General features: G+C 47.9%; 1 long non-coding RNA gene across 1 annotated transcript in view; it reads left to right on the forward strand.

Annotated features, from left to right (window-relative positions):
* The first annotated feature begins 48 nt into the window (after positions 1-48).
* LOC140902405 (uncharacterized) overlaps positions 49-15,150 on the forward strand; it is a 50,945-nt gene continuing 35,843 nt past the window's right edge. Inside the window, exon 1 of the long non-coding RNA XR_012156061.2 lies at positions 49-156. This is a non-coding gene — a long non-coding RNA (uncharacterized LOC140902405). The remainder of the gene's footprint in view (positions 157-15,150) is intronic.

Consider the following 15,150-nt stretch of genomic DNA (forward strand, 5'->3'; position numbering starts at 1 on the left):
GGCCCCGCCCCTTGCTGCCGGGCGCTGGCCTCCCGCTGGGCCGGTCCCGCGCTCCCCGCCTCGCGCGCTGGCTGCTCGTGAGCCCGGGGCTCGCGCTGGGGGTGCTGCTGCCGCGCGCGCGGCGCCCCAAGGAGCAGGGAGGATGAAAGCAGGCAGGTCAGGGTCTTGCATGTAAATTAGTGCACCGCGATCGGGGGAGTCTTGCATGAAAATGAATGCAAAGTAGGGCGGGGTCTTGCGTGTTAATTAATGCAAAGTAGGGCAGGGTCTTGCGTGTTAATGAATACAAAAGCAAGACAGGGTCTTGCATGTAAATGAATTCATGGCGGGTCGGGGTCTCGCATATAAATTAATATGCCGCAGGGCGGAGTCGTGCATGTTAATGCAAAGCAATGCAGCGTCTTGCATGTACATTAATGCAAAGCAAGGTGGGGTCTTGCATGTAAATAAACCCACGGCCGATCAGGGTCTTCCTCCGTTGTAAACTAATGTACAACGGGGTGGGAATCTTGCATATGCAAAGAACCGCACCGTGGGGCGGGGGTCTTGTATATAAATTAATGCCCCACAGGTAGGATCTGTAAATTACTGTGGAGCGGGGCGGGCTCTTTTGTTCAAATCAAGTACTATGGAGCCACATATATCAAGTACATTGTAGCCACCTCAATGTATGGGCGGGCCAGCATTATGTTTGCACTCTATACCAGTTTATGGTTCTGGTTATCAATTGTTCGCTCCCATCTATTTGCATTGGCAAATTAAGGTATGGGCTTTTAAGCATTATTTCCCCACCTCCCAAAATTGCATGGGGTATAATATATGGAAATTAATCCAGGTCATTTAATTGTCTAATTACTGAACTCTTCTAAATTTTTATCTAATTATTTGCATTGGAGGATATTACATGGAAAAAATGCATGACTATTATTAAGTTTTCTAAGATAGTTATCCATATGATAACTAATTCACATGTATACATGACATTGTTTTTAATATTTACAGTTATTTGATGCAAGGGGGATGCTGCATTTATAGTTTACAATTGCTTTCCACTTACTTTAATTGGAATGCAAAAAAAAAAATTCACAATTTGAGATGTTTTCAATTTGTCAAGAAATTATATGAAAATCAATGCAGGATTTTTAATTGTGGTTTCCAGCCAGTTGTACTGGAAGGTATATTACATGCAAATTAATTCATGATTTTTATTATTTTTGAATTAAATATATGGATTTACATGCAATGCATAACTTAATTTCATTGCTATTATTTGCATAATCGAGGATGCATGTATTGTTTCTACATTAATTCTGCAGTCATTTGTATCCAGAACATTACATGTTGGTGGTCCATGAACTTGAAGAATCTTGCATTTGTTTGCATTGGGGCAATACATACATAACATGACTTTGAGTTGTTTTCTAGTCATTTGCTTTGGGGGGATATTTAAGTAGTTTAAGGTGCTGCAGCCCCGAACAAGAAGGAAGGGGGTGAAGATTGTGTCCTGCAGGAGAAGTATGTCAAAGAAGTTTAATGACGTAGCTGGTTAAAGAAGATCTGGAAGTCAGCTATATTTTCTTCTGGGTGGTACATTCTATTGGAGTTGCTGCCTAATTAGCCTATTCACAGAGACTATTCTGGAGTTTTGCTTAAGTGTCTTCAGAGAAGGCTAACCATCATTTCTGATCTCCTGCCATGTATTAACATCATGCTTCTCTAGCACCTTTTCAGCCAAGGATATTGATTAATTAAGCCTCACAGCACTCCCTTGAGGTGGTGTCATTGCCATTTTACAGAAGGGAAACTGAGGTATGCATGTTTCAGAGTAACAGCCGTGTTAGTCTGTATTCGCAAAAAGAAAAGGAGGACTTGTGGCACTTTAGAGACTAACCAATTTATTTGAGCATAAGCTTTTCGATAAAGTGAGCTGTAGCTCACGAAAGCTTATGCTCAAATAAATTGGTTAGTCTGTAAGGTGCCACAAGTACTCCTTTTCTTTTTGAGGTATGCAGGTCGTGACTGATTAAATACCCCATGTAACCCAGCAGGGTTATGGCAGGGTCAAGAACAGAATCGATAATGCCTCTGTTTTAATTTTTAGGGTCACATTCCCCATCCAGCATCAGCAAAAGAACCTAGGTGTTCAGCCTTCTAGGCTCCTGCTCTCACAACCAGACCATGCTCCCCCCAAGAACCCAAGAGAAGTAGAACCCAGGAATCCTGACACCCGCTCCTTTGTTTTAGCCACTGGGCCAGACTTACACTGAGATGCAGCAACAGAACCCAGGAGTGCTGACACATACGCTGTTGCTCTAACCACTCAACCACATTCCCTCTCCCGATTTCTCTACAGTTACTCCCGAGGGCCTAGAGTTCTCCCTAAAGCCAGGTTTGCTGCAAAGGAGAATGAGTTAATTGTTGCACTGAATCTTTCCCGTTCACCCTGCTTTGTTGTGGCGCTTTTCTTTGCAGGTGCTGGATGAGTAACCAGCCAACTCTCTCTCCTCTGTGGTTCAGCAGGCAAGGACTTGGAAAGAGATCTAGCATGCTGAGGGATTGTTTGGGGCGAGGCAAGGAAGTTTCCAGGAGCCGCTGTGAGAAGCAGACTGTCTCTTTCTCAGAGCTGAGCAGAAGAAAGAAGGTGCTTGGGGTTTTATGTTCGTGCCAGCTTACTTCTCAGCGTGTGAGAACAGAACCGGGGAAGAGAGGGCCACAGCTTGTCCACGTGAGAGAGCCTCACAAAGCAACGTGAGGAGCGGGGCGAATGCTCCATGGCCCTGTTTGCTTTTTGATAACAAAGCCTGTGGCCCCCAAGTGCAGAGACGCTAACCCCTCCATGCTGTGTCTTTCTGAGCGTGGGCATGTGAATTCTTCCATCCGTCTAGATAGCTGGCCCCTGTGACCATCATACCTGAGCAGGTCAAAGTCTTCCATGTACTGATCCTCACAAATCCCTTGGGGTGGGGCTATGCTGTTGTCCCCCTTGTACAGCTGTGGATCTGAGACCACAGAAAGACTTCAGGGGACATTATCACAAATTCCGAAGTGCCTTAGAATCTGTCTATGCTGCAAACCCCCACTCCTGCAGCAGCGAGTCTCATAGCCTGGGTCAGCTGGCGCGGGCTCGCAGGGCTAAAAACAGCAGCGCAGATGTACGGGCTCGGAGCCGGGCCTCCAGCCTGAGCGGGATCATCTCCATTGCTCTTTAGACCCGTAGCACAAGCCCTGGGTGCCTGAGTCGGCTGCCGTGGGCTCTGAGATTCTGCTCGGGGGTTGTTTTTGTTTTGCAGTGCAGACGTCCCCTTAGAAGCGTTAAAAGTCCCATTTACAAAAGGGACGGAGCACTTCGGGGCAGATTTTGAAAGGAGCGTAGGCGCCCAGTGTGATTTACAAAAGTGACGTGCCTTTGGGACTCCCACTAGCACCTAGCTGCATCTTAGTCACCTTTCAAAATCTGGTCCTTGGTGACTTGTCCACAGCCCTAAGGGACCTATAGCACAGCAGGGACTTGAACGTAGGTCTGCCCCATCCCAGGCAAGCACCCTAACCACTGGACCATCCTTCCTCTCAGCCTACTGCTGCCTTGTTGTGGTGTTGGCCTGCCAGCCCCAGAGACTGGTACCCTCCATCCCCACAGAGATGGAATAGCCTGGCAAGCCAAGCTTCCCCATTACTGTCCTGCCAGTGGAGCTTAGCGTTGACCCCTGGCAGGGCTCTCCACTAGGGGCATCCGTTGCCTACGGCCTCTCTGCTGAACCTGGCTATTGAGCTGCGGGATCTGGAGCGAGACCTGGTGACCAAACCCAATTCACACCAGCCTCCCGGTAGGAATCAGAGGAGAAGGATTCCCAGGCATCTGTCCAGAGGCAGAATCCCAGTCCTCTGAGCCAGCCAGCTACACAGAAGACCAAGTAATAGGTCCCTCACCATCTCTTCCTGCAAAGAACCATTGACCCTTCAGCCTCAGCATGAGCTCAGTGCCCCGCTCCACGCTGCCTGTGGCTGGGAAAAGTTTAAATCGGATTCCCTCCCTTCCCCCGGAGACACCATCACAGGATAGAGCCTACCTGGCAAAAAATCCCCTCTTTCTCTTCACCCCCGGTGTCAGGGCAAGGCGCCTCTTGGCCCCCCTCTGCTTCAGGGATCAGTGCCAGCTGGGTCTGCAGCCTCCAGAAGGCCATTTCTTCCCTTCTACAAGAAGCATCTGCAGCAAAGCCACCTCCTCGCATCCCAACTCGCAGGGAGCCAGTCTGTCCTCCTCCTCTGCCAAAAGGGCGTGCCGTTTCCCCTTCTCCCCCTCCTCCACTGCGCTAATTGCTGCATTCCACAGGGATGAGCTCAGGGGACCTGATCCTGCAGCTGGGGGAAGAGAGGCGCTGAGCCGGAGCAAATGCCTGTCTTGCCCTGTGTTCACGCCAAGCAAGTTGCCCCTTAGATGGGGGTAGATTCGAGAAGGGAGCCTGGCTCTAACCATGGAGGCAGCAAACCTGAGAGGCTGATCTCTCTTGAGGTTGTAGAATGACCTTCTCCAGAAACTCAGGCCCATCCCAAACCTCCCCACCTTCCGCTCCAAGGCCGAAGCGCGCTTCTTTGATCTGTCTTCTCTAACGTAAATACAGAACAATGTGCGTGTCTTAAAATAAAACAACCTCCCTACAACTCTACCAAACAAGACACTCCACTGTCCACACTTCTCCCCTTGGGGAGAGGATGAGAGACCAAATGACACGTAACCGATGTGACGTCACAGTGCTTCATGCATAATGGACAGGCCCAGTGGAAGTTAGGGGGTTCAATACCTTTGAGAATCTAGGCCTCAGTCCAGTGATAAGCGCAGTGTAAGAAAGAAGAACTGACCCAATTCTTCATCTCCTTCACCCCCCCACATTTGCACTGACTCCACAGAAACACGGGACTCCTTATTTCTCATGTTCACATAGTATCTGCTGCATCCGGGCAGAACTGCCCGTGCCCCCAAGAGAGACCTGGTTCTCAGGAGATGTCTAGCCTAGCTGGGGAGACCCAAGATGTTCCAAGTAGCAGCTACCCATTTCGGTGTGTCTATGTTTGGGGGGAATTGTCCATTAGGAGCTGCAGCTGAGGAATTCTGACTAACACCACAGTGGGTCACAGAAACCAGCCGAGAATTCTTCTGTCATGTTTGCAGATTGCATAAAGAACCACTGGAGACAAAACTATGTGCAGGGCATTTGCTAAAATAGAGGTTGTGAGGCATACTGATTAGAGCAAGGGGACTGAGAGTCAGGGCTCCTGGGGCCTATTCCCAGGGGTGGGGTGTATGGGTTACAGCAGGAGCGTGGGAGTCAGGACTCTCAGGGTTCTACTCCCAGGTCTTGCATTTCCTCATTAAGGGCCAGTTTTTCAAAGGCTCAGCACCCATAATTGGAGCTGGATTTTCAAAAAAGCTGGGAGCTCAGCACCAAGCTGCTCCCTTTGCAGCACCCAAGGTGCGGAGGTCTTTTGAAACTCCAGCTCCCAGTGTGGCTGCTGGCATCTTTGGGAAAAATGGCTCTATGTGGAATATCCCTCCCCATGCCTCAGTTTCCCCATCAGTAAAATGGGGATAATAATTCACAGGTGGGGACCCAGTATGTTTGAGACCCCGCCCACCCCCCGCTGCATGAGGTCACTTTGAAGCAGACTCACCTTTTCCAACAGAAGCCCAGGGCTGGCTCTACGGGGTGCTGGCTCAGTGCTCCTCTGATGGCACGTGCCACTCAGCGTTTCCATAGCTCCCTGTGAACACAAGCATTGCTAGGGAACGAGGTGGAGACGTTCTGCAGGGACCGAGCAGGGTAGGGGCGTGAGAGCAAGAAGCTGAGCCAGGCTGTAAAACATGAACTTTGCCCCGTGTTAGCTGGGTAAACAGCGGCCACAGAGGCCCAGTGGGCCACGCCCATTCTGCCCTACGTCACAGGCCCAACATAGCGTCTGGGGAGCCACCCACCCATCCGAGTGCAACTGCTGGTGGTTTTTTGAGCACGATGGGATGTTCCAAGCCAGTGTAAACACGCACAGCTCCTGGCACAGCCTCTGGGACAAAGGGTCTGACTGGTAAAGCAGTGCCACGTGCACCCACCGGGCGGTGGGCGAGTACGCCAGATAAGTCATTTACCTGCCAGAAGAGGGTTGTGGCAGGGAAAGCAACCAACGGGGGAGGTGGGCCATAAGCTAAGGCACAACTCCCCCACTCCTTCTGGCATCCCCCGTTAAACACTTCCTAGTCGCCAGCACCTCCTGTCAGGGTCCCAGGGCCAGATTCTGATCTCAGCCGCATTGGCGTAAAGCCAGAGGAATTCCACTGATGCAATCTCTCTGGGTGCCACTGTTACCAGAGTGGATGAGCCCCTCAAAAACCTTCAACACCTGTCTGAGACAGGGGCATGTCACACCCATTGTACGCATGGGGAACTGAGGCCCACAGGGATTAAGTGACTTGCCCAAAGTCCATGGCCCGAGTGACCCTCTCCCCTCCTCTGCCCTGGCTCCGTGTCCTGTGCTGAGGTCACCCAAGGAGTCTATGGCAGAAGAGGGCATCCCTGTGTCACAAGTCAGCGCCCCAACCACTTTTTCTTCCTCCCTCCTCTGGATTGAGACCAGTACAAATGCCAAGCCAGTGCAAACTCCTCCTGAACTTGTAAGGGTAGGAGGCCTGGGCTGCTCATTCAGCTGCAGCCGTGATGCCCTCCAATGCCCATTTTGCTAGCAACTGGCCTGTCCCAGGCTCACATCTGTGGTCTCTCTTTTTTGGTATTGTTCTTGGGTCTTCAGCCCAGCCCCCACATTAAGCTTTGATCCTTCCCTTGCCCCTGGGACCCAGACTTTGCTAACACAGATAAGGTCCAAGGTCCAACCAGCAACTCTTAAAAGGAAACCTCCGCTCATGGGTCTTTCCAAGTTCCTGATTTCATATTAACGCAAAACAAACGTACGTACAGTCGTAAATGTCAGGGCATCTACAGGTGGGTGTGTCCTAGAGACAAGCCAAACTCCACCTCTCCCTGCAAAAATAATAATCTCCGCCCTCCCTCCTTTCCCACTCCACAGTTAAAACCAGGCTCACCGACCCCCTTCCTGCTCTGCAGTGAATCAGGCCCTGATGACGGCTTTGCATCACACAGGATCTGCCCCATTACACTAATTGCTACATCGGTTGCAGTCTGGCTCAGGTGATTCAGCTCTGATGTCCATGACCCAGCCATAGACATCTCAGTCCACAGCTCATTAGCCAATAAACACCTACATTATTTAAAGATGGATGAATCCTTCAAAAGTCCTAGAGAACCAAACTGAAATCTCCATGGAGATAGTGAAGGCCTGCTGGTCAGAGCAGGGGCCTAGGAACCATGACTCCCAGCTCAGGGGCAGGTGAACACAGTATCTTGGTACTTATATGGTCACCATAGTACCTGAGAGTCTCATAATCATTACAGTGTGTTTTGTCTTCACAGCCCCCCTGCGTGAGGGATGTGAGGATGGGGCTGTGAGGCACAGACATGTTAAGTGACTGGCCCAAGGTCACAGAGGACACCTGTGGCAGAGCAGGCCTTGAAGCCGGGTCTCCTGCAGCTGGCTAATGGTTCAGGACGCCTGGGTTCTATTCCCACTGCTGCAACAGACTCACTCTCTGAACTTGGGCAAGTCACTTCCCCCAGCTCTGTGGTTCCATTTGTAAAGTGGGGATTATGATGGTGGGTGGGGATTGGTTTGAAGAATGATCGTAAAGTGCGTTGAGATCCTTGGATGACAGGAAAGAGCTAATGCTGTCTGAGCTACTGGAAGCCCGGACTTTGCAAGGTCGCTTTTAAATCTTTCGGCTTCAATCCTCAGGTTGCTTAGTGCTAGAAAGTAGCAGCTGTTTGCAGAAGCAGTGTTATCATCAGAGAAGTAACCTCATGTGATGAAGTGACCTTGGACTGCCTGCCCAGCATTCGGTGGTTCAGAATGAGTGTGTTTCTGAGACACTCCGGGATCCCTGTAGCACTCGAATGGAGCAGCCTTATCCAAAGGTTCCTTTATTTATAACTTTATAGAGGTCTATAAAATCAAGAGCGGTGTGGAGAAAGTGAATAGGGAAGTGTTATTTACCCTTTTCACATAACACACGAACCAGAGGCACCTGATGAAATTAATAGGCAGCAGGTTTAAAACAAACCTAAGGAAGTACTTCACACAAGGCACAGTCCATGGACACCCAGAGCATGGGGTTGCGTCCCTGACCTCCTTGGCTAATAGCCATTGATGGACCTATCCTCTAGGAACTCATCTAATTCTTTTTTGAACCCCATTATACTTTTGGCTTTCACAACATCCCAATAGGTGCCTGTCTGCACTTCCAAGTGCCTAAATCCCTTTAAAAATCCAGCTCTAGACACATAGATATGGAGTAATTCCACTGAAATCACAGGTCCAGATTGTCCTCTCCTACTGACTTGGCCCTGGTCACTCCATTTCATAGAATCATAGAATATCAGGGTTGGAAGGGACCCCTGAAGGTCATCTAGTCCAACCCCCTGCTCGAAGCAGGACCAATTCCCAGTTAAATCATCCCAGCCAGGGCTTTGTCAAGCCTGACCTTAAAAACCTCTAAGGAAGGAGATTCTACCACCTCCCTAGGTAACGCATTCCAGTGTTTCACCACCCTCTTAGTGAAAAAGTTTTTCCGAATATCCAATCTAAACCTCTCCCACTGCAACTTTCACTTCAGCTGAGTTGCTGCAACATAAGCAAGAGCACAATCTGTCCTCCAGAGTTGGCCATGTTCATGGAGTAGGGAATGGAACCCAGGAGTCTGGACTCCCACCGTCTTCTGAACTCACATCTCTATAGTCACACTTGGCAATTTTAACCTCTGGACTTGGATAACATTCGTTTCCTCTTCTCTTTGTGAGCTATTTTCATCTCATTGTTCCCTGCTAGGCAAATCTTTCTCTAGTGGGTGTCACCAAAGGAGTTGTTCTTCCCGATAACTTGGGCCTAACTAAAGTAGGTTACATCCAACACCCTGCACTTGGGGTATAATGGAGAAGGCATTTCTATGTTTATCTCTGAATGATGAAATATGCCCTAGCTAGGCCTGCGTGAGGTCACCTCTCTGTGTGATGAATACACATGTCTGAGGGCAAGGTCTGCAATTATACTGGCCAAAATAGCCCCTACTCAAGTATTTGTTTGTATTTTCCATGCTATGAATCACCCCAATTGTGGTTTATAGTAAATATATCCAGTTGCTATTGTAGCTGTCCTAGGCCTTTCATAATTGAGGGCAGATGCCTCACAGCAGTCATATGGGCTAAACAGAGCATGTGTTTATTAGAACACATGTTCACGGCTAGTTCTTCAGTGGGTGTAAATCCACACTGCGCAACTGAAGTCAATGAAGTGATGCTGATTTATACCTGCAGAGGATCTGGAGCAGGGCTCATTCACACCAGCTGGGGATCTAGCCCCATTGACTCCAATGGAGCTCTGGCCAATTCACACCACCTGGAGTCTGGCTGCATGTGGTTCCAGCTGTAGAAAATTGTTATGGTATTATTTATTGGAAGACAAAGACATTGTCTCATTGTTAGAAACCAGAATTAAGCAACCTGGGCTGCCAGCCATATGGTAACACCAAAATGGGGCAGCAAAGGTGACAGGTCCTGTGGTTAAGGCCGACTGGACTGGAACTCTGGAGAGATGGATTCAATTCCGGACTCTGCCACAGACTCCCTGTATGATCTTAATCAAATTGTTTAATCTCCCTGGGCCTCAATTTCCCCACCTGTAAAAAGGGGATAATAATCTTTTTGGTCTGTTCAGACTGAGCTCTTCGGGGCAGGGACTCTCTCACTGTGTGTCTGTGCAGCACCTGATGCAAAGGGGACCTGATCCCGGCTGGGGTTTCTAGATGCTACAGTGAAATAAATAAATTTCTGTATGCACCTTCTGCGTGAGGATCGCAAAGCACTTCAGAAACATTCATTGACTAAGCCTCAGAGCTCTGATCTGAAGTGACATCCAAAAGTGTCTAGGAACATAAGAACATTACATAAGAATGACTGTGTTGGGTTCGACCAATGGGCCATCTAGCCTAGTTGTCTTTCAGCAGTGGCCAGTGCCAGATGCTTCAGGGTGAATGAACAAAACAAGCCAATTATCAAATGACCCATCCCCTGTTGTCCACTCCCAATTTCTGGCAGTCATAGAATCATAGGGCTAGAAGGGACCACAAGGGTCATCTAGTCTAACCCTCTGCCAAGATGCAGGATTTGTTGGGAATAAACCATCCAAGACAGATGGCCATCCAGCCTCTTGAAAAACCTCCAACAAAAGAGTTTCGACACCTCCCTAGGCAGTCTGTTCCATTGTCCTACTGTGCTTACAGTTAGGAAGCTGTTCCAGAGATTTAATCTAAATCAGAGTATAGTCAGAGGTTATGGGACACCCAGAGGATGGGGTTGCTTTTACCTGACCGTCTTGGTAAATAACCACTGATGAACCTATCCTCCAGGAACTTATCTAATTTTTTTGAACCCAGTTATACTTTTGGGCTTCACAACATCCCCTGGCAAGGAGTTCCACAGGTTGACTGTGCATTGTGTGAAGAAGTACTCCCTTATGTTAGTTTTAAACTGCTGCCTATTAATTTCATTGGGTGACCCCTGGCTCTTGTGTTATGTGAAGGGGTAAATAACACTTCCCTATTCACTTTCCTCTCACCCCTCATGATTTTATGGACCTTTATCATATCCCCCCTTAGTCATCTCTTTTCCAGCATGAGCTATCCTGGGCTTTTTAATCTCTCCTCATACAGAAGCTGTTCCATACCCTTACTGATTTTTGGTGCCCCAATTCAAATATATCTTTCTTTTTTTTTTTTTTTTGAGATGGGGCAACCAGAACTGCACGCAGTATTAAAGATGTGGGCGTACCATGGAGTTATAGAGAGGCAACATGATATTTTCTGTCTTGTTATTGATCCCTTTCTTAATGATTCCCAACATTCTGTTCACTTTTTGGACTGCTGCTGCACACTGAGCGGATGTTTTCAGAGAACTATCCACAAGGACTCTGAGATCTCTTTCTTCTGTGGTAACAGCTAATTCAGACCCCATCATTGTGTGTGTAGAGTTGGGATGATGTTTTCCAATGGGCCTTACTTCTCACTTATCAACACTGAATTTCATTTGTCATTTTGTTGCCCACTTGCCCCAGTTTTGTGAGATTCCCCTCGTAGCTCTTGGCAATCAGCTTTGGGCTTAACTATTTTGAGTAGTTTTGTATCATCTGCACATTTTGCCACCTCACTTCATTCCCTTTTCCAGATCATTTAGGAGTATGTTGAACAGCACACAGGTCCCCGTAAAGATCCTTAGAAGGCCCACTATTTACCTCTTTCCACTGTGAAAACTGACCATTTACTCCTACCTTTTAACCATTTACTGATCCATGAGACGACAAAGTTTGATTGCTTACTTTGCTTTAAGAGCCTTTGTTGAGGTACTTTGTTAAAGGTTTTCTGAAAGTCCAAGTACACTATATCAACTGGATCCCCCTTGTCCATATGCTTATTGACACCCTCAAAGAATTCGAATAGATTGGTGAGGCATGATTTCCCTTTACAAAAGCCATGTTAACTCTTCCCCACCATATCTTCTCAATATGGCTGATAATTCTGTTCTCTAGTACAGTTTCAACCAGTTTGCCTGGTACTGAACTTACGTTTACCAACCTGTAATTGCCAGGATCACATCTGAAGGCTTTTTTAAAAATTGGTGTCACATTAACTACCCTCCAGTAATCTGGTACAGAGGGTGATTTAAGCAATAGGTTACATACCACAGTCAGGAGTTCTGCAATTTCATATTTGAGTTTTCAAAACTCTTGGATGAATACCATCTGGTCCTGGTGACTTACTACTGTTTAATTTATCAATTTATTCCAACACTTCCTCTATTTACACCTCAATCTGGGACAACAGTTCCTCAGATTTATCACCTAAAAAGACTGGTTCAGATGTGGGAATCTCCCTCATATCCTCTGAAGTGATGACCGATGGAAAGGATTTGTTTACCTTCTCTGCAACAGCCTTGTCTTCCTTGAGTGCTCCCATGGCCCCAATAATTGTTATCAGGCTTCCTGCTTCTGATGTACTATAAAAAAAAATAAATAAAAAAAAATATTACTGTTTAGTTTTTTTGTCTTTAGCTAGTTGCTCTTCAGATTCTTTTTTTGGCCTGCTTAATTATACTTTTACACTTGACGTGCCAGAAATTACAGTCCTGTCTATTTTCCTTAGTAGGCTCTGACTTCCAATTTTCAAAGGATGCCTTTTTGCCTCTGTCTACCTCTTATACTCAGTTCATGGTGGCATTTTTTGGTCCTCTTACTCTTTTATCTATTTATTTATTTCAAGTATATATTTAGTTTGAACCTCTTTTATGGTCTTTTTAAATAGTTTCTATGCGGCTTGCAAGCATTTCACTCTTGTGACTGTTCCTCTTAATTTCCATTTAACTTAGCTTCCTCGTTTTTGTGCAGTTCCCCTTTTTGAAGTTAAATGCTACTGTGGTGGGCTTCTTAGTATTTTCCCCCCTACAAGGATGTTAAATTTAATTACATTGTGGTTGCTATCACCAAGTGGTTCAGCGATACTCACCTTTTGCACCAGAGCCTACATGCCATTTAGGACTAAATCAAGAATTGCCTCTCCTCTTGTGGGTTCCAGAACTAACTGCTCCAAGAAGCAGTCATTTATAGTCTCTAGAAACTTGATCTCTGCATCCCTTCCTGCGATGACATGTACCCAGTCAATATGGGGATAGTTGAAATCCCCCATTATTATTGGGTTGTCTGTTTTTGTAGCCTGTCTAATCTCCGTGAGCATTTCACAGTCACTGGCACCATCCTGGTCAGGAGGTCGGTAGTATATTCCTACTGCTATTCTTTTATTATTCAAGCACAGAATTTCTATCCAAAGAGATTCTGTGGTACAGTTTGATTCATTTAAGATTTTTACTATATTTGACTCTTTCCCCCCCCCCACATCTAATGCTACACCCCACCAGCACGACCCACTCTGTCATTCCTATATATTTTATACCCTGGTATTACCTTGTCCCATTGATTATCATAATTCCACCAAGTTTCTGTGATGCCTGTTATATCAATATCCTCATTTAACACAAGGCACTCAAGTTCACCCAACTTAGTATTTAGACTTCTAGCATTTGTATGCAAACACTTATCAAATTTGTCAATATTTAGTTGTCTAAATTAAATGTGGTTTAGTTGAATTGGGCTCTTTTTTGTTTGACTGTTTCTCTTCAGTTTCTACACGTACGTTGTCGATTTCTATCCTATCCTCTTTACTAGGATATAGAGAATCCCCTTGGATAAATCCTCCCTTAAGGGATGTCTCTGTCTGAGCCACGTCCTCCTCTCACCTGTCAGCTTTCCCCAGCCCTTAGCTTAAAAACTCCTCTGCGACCTTTTTAATTTCACGTGCCAGCCATCTGGTTCCATTGTGGTTTAGGTGGAGCCTTCCTGGATAGGCTCCTTCCCCAAAAGGTCTCCCAGTTCCTAATAAACCTAAATCCCTCCTCTGTACATCATCATCTCATCCACGCATTGACACCCTGCAGTTCTGCCTGTCTAATTGACCCTACATGTGGAACTGGAAGCATTTTAGAGAATGCTACCCTGGAGGTCTTGGACTTTAATCTCTTCCCTAGCAGCCTAAATTTGGCTTGCAGTATGGGTGGCGGGTGAAGCTTCCCTTGGGAGAGGCTAGCTTCCTGTCCTGCCTCTTCTGCCTGGGGTCCCGCCTCTTCCGCCTGAAGCCCCGCCCGCACTCCACCCCAGGCCCCACCCCCTACTCTGCCCCAGGCCCCACCCCTGCTCAGCCTCCCTGCCGCCTCCTTCCTTCTCTCCTCCCCAGCAAGGCCCCCACCGCCCACTGCTCCCCCGTCCCTCCTCTCCTCCACCCCACTCCCCCACGAGGCCCCCACTGCCCGCAGGGACAGAGCGGCGGGGGGGCCTCGTGGGGGAGGGGAAGTGGAGGAAAGGAGGGATGCAGGGAGCAGCGTGGACCTCCGGAGGGGGATGGTGGAGACTGGAGTGGGGGAGATGCGGGACTCAGCCAGGCAGTGGCCGGGCAGTGAGGGCCTTGGGGAAGAGGCAGAGCAGGGACGGGAAAAGGCAGGGCCACCACGGCGGGCCCAGGCATCTGGCTACAGATCTGTGGCGGCTGCAGCAGGGGAGGCTTATACCTGCCGCCTATAGCTTCCAGGACCTCTCTTCCACCTTTCCCAATGTCACTGGTACTTCCCTGGCACCAGCTCCTCCCCACCACGACACGTAGGTCTGTTTAGATGTCTCAAACCCAGCTGAATAGTCAAATCCCCCATTACTATTACCTGTCTCTTCCTAATCACTGGGGTTCCCTCCCCTGGAGGGTTATCCTCAGGGCGAGAGGATACCATGACATCATCATGGCAGCCTGTGGCCGAGCCAGGAATAGAACCCAGGAGTCCTGACACTTGTATGCTCTGATCATTAGACCCTGGGCGACTGCCGATGGCATTTATTCACATGCAGATAACCATGGCCTCAGCACAGGGCGGTTCCTGCCACCATTAATAGTCCGAAGATCAGGTTACATTTATCTGCGCTGTTTGTGCCAAAGTGCAGCCCTTCAAAGGGCTCCCAACGCCCCACCTAGCCAAACACAAACAATCAAAGAAGAGGGGCTGAAAGAGTATTGAGGGTGGAGAGAAATCACACCCCTCCCGGAGCTTCCAACTGACCAGGGCTATGAGAGGCTAAGAGAATATCACAGCTAACACCGCCCCTTTCATCTGAGCATCTCAAAGCAGGTCACACACAACATCACAGCCCCCTAGGGAAACGGTAAGCAAATATTATTGCCTATTTATCCTGGGTGGGAAACAGCATCACATTGTTGACTCATGTTCAATTTGTGATTCACTGTAACTCCCAGAGTCTTTTCAGCAGTATGACTGCCTGGCCAGTGATGCCCCGTTTTGCAGTGGTGCCTTTGATTTTTTTCTTCCGAAGTAAAGTGCATGGCACTTTTCTCCGTTGAATTTCATCTTGCTGATTTCAGACCAGCTCCACCAGTGC

This window comes from Lepidochelys kempii, chromosome 24, assembly GCF_965140285.1.
Source record: "Lepidochelys kempii isolate rLepKem1 chromosome 24, rLepKem1.hap1, whole genome shotgun sequence".
NCBI lineage: Eukaryota > Metazoa > Chordata > Testudines > Cheloniidae > Lepidochelys > Lepidochelys kempii.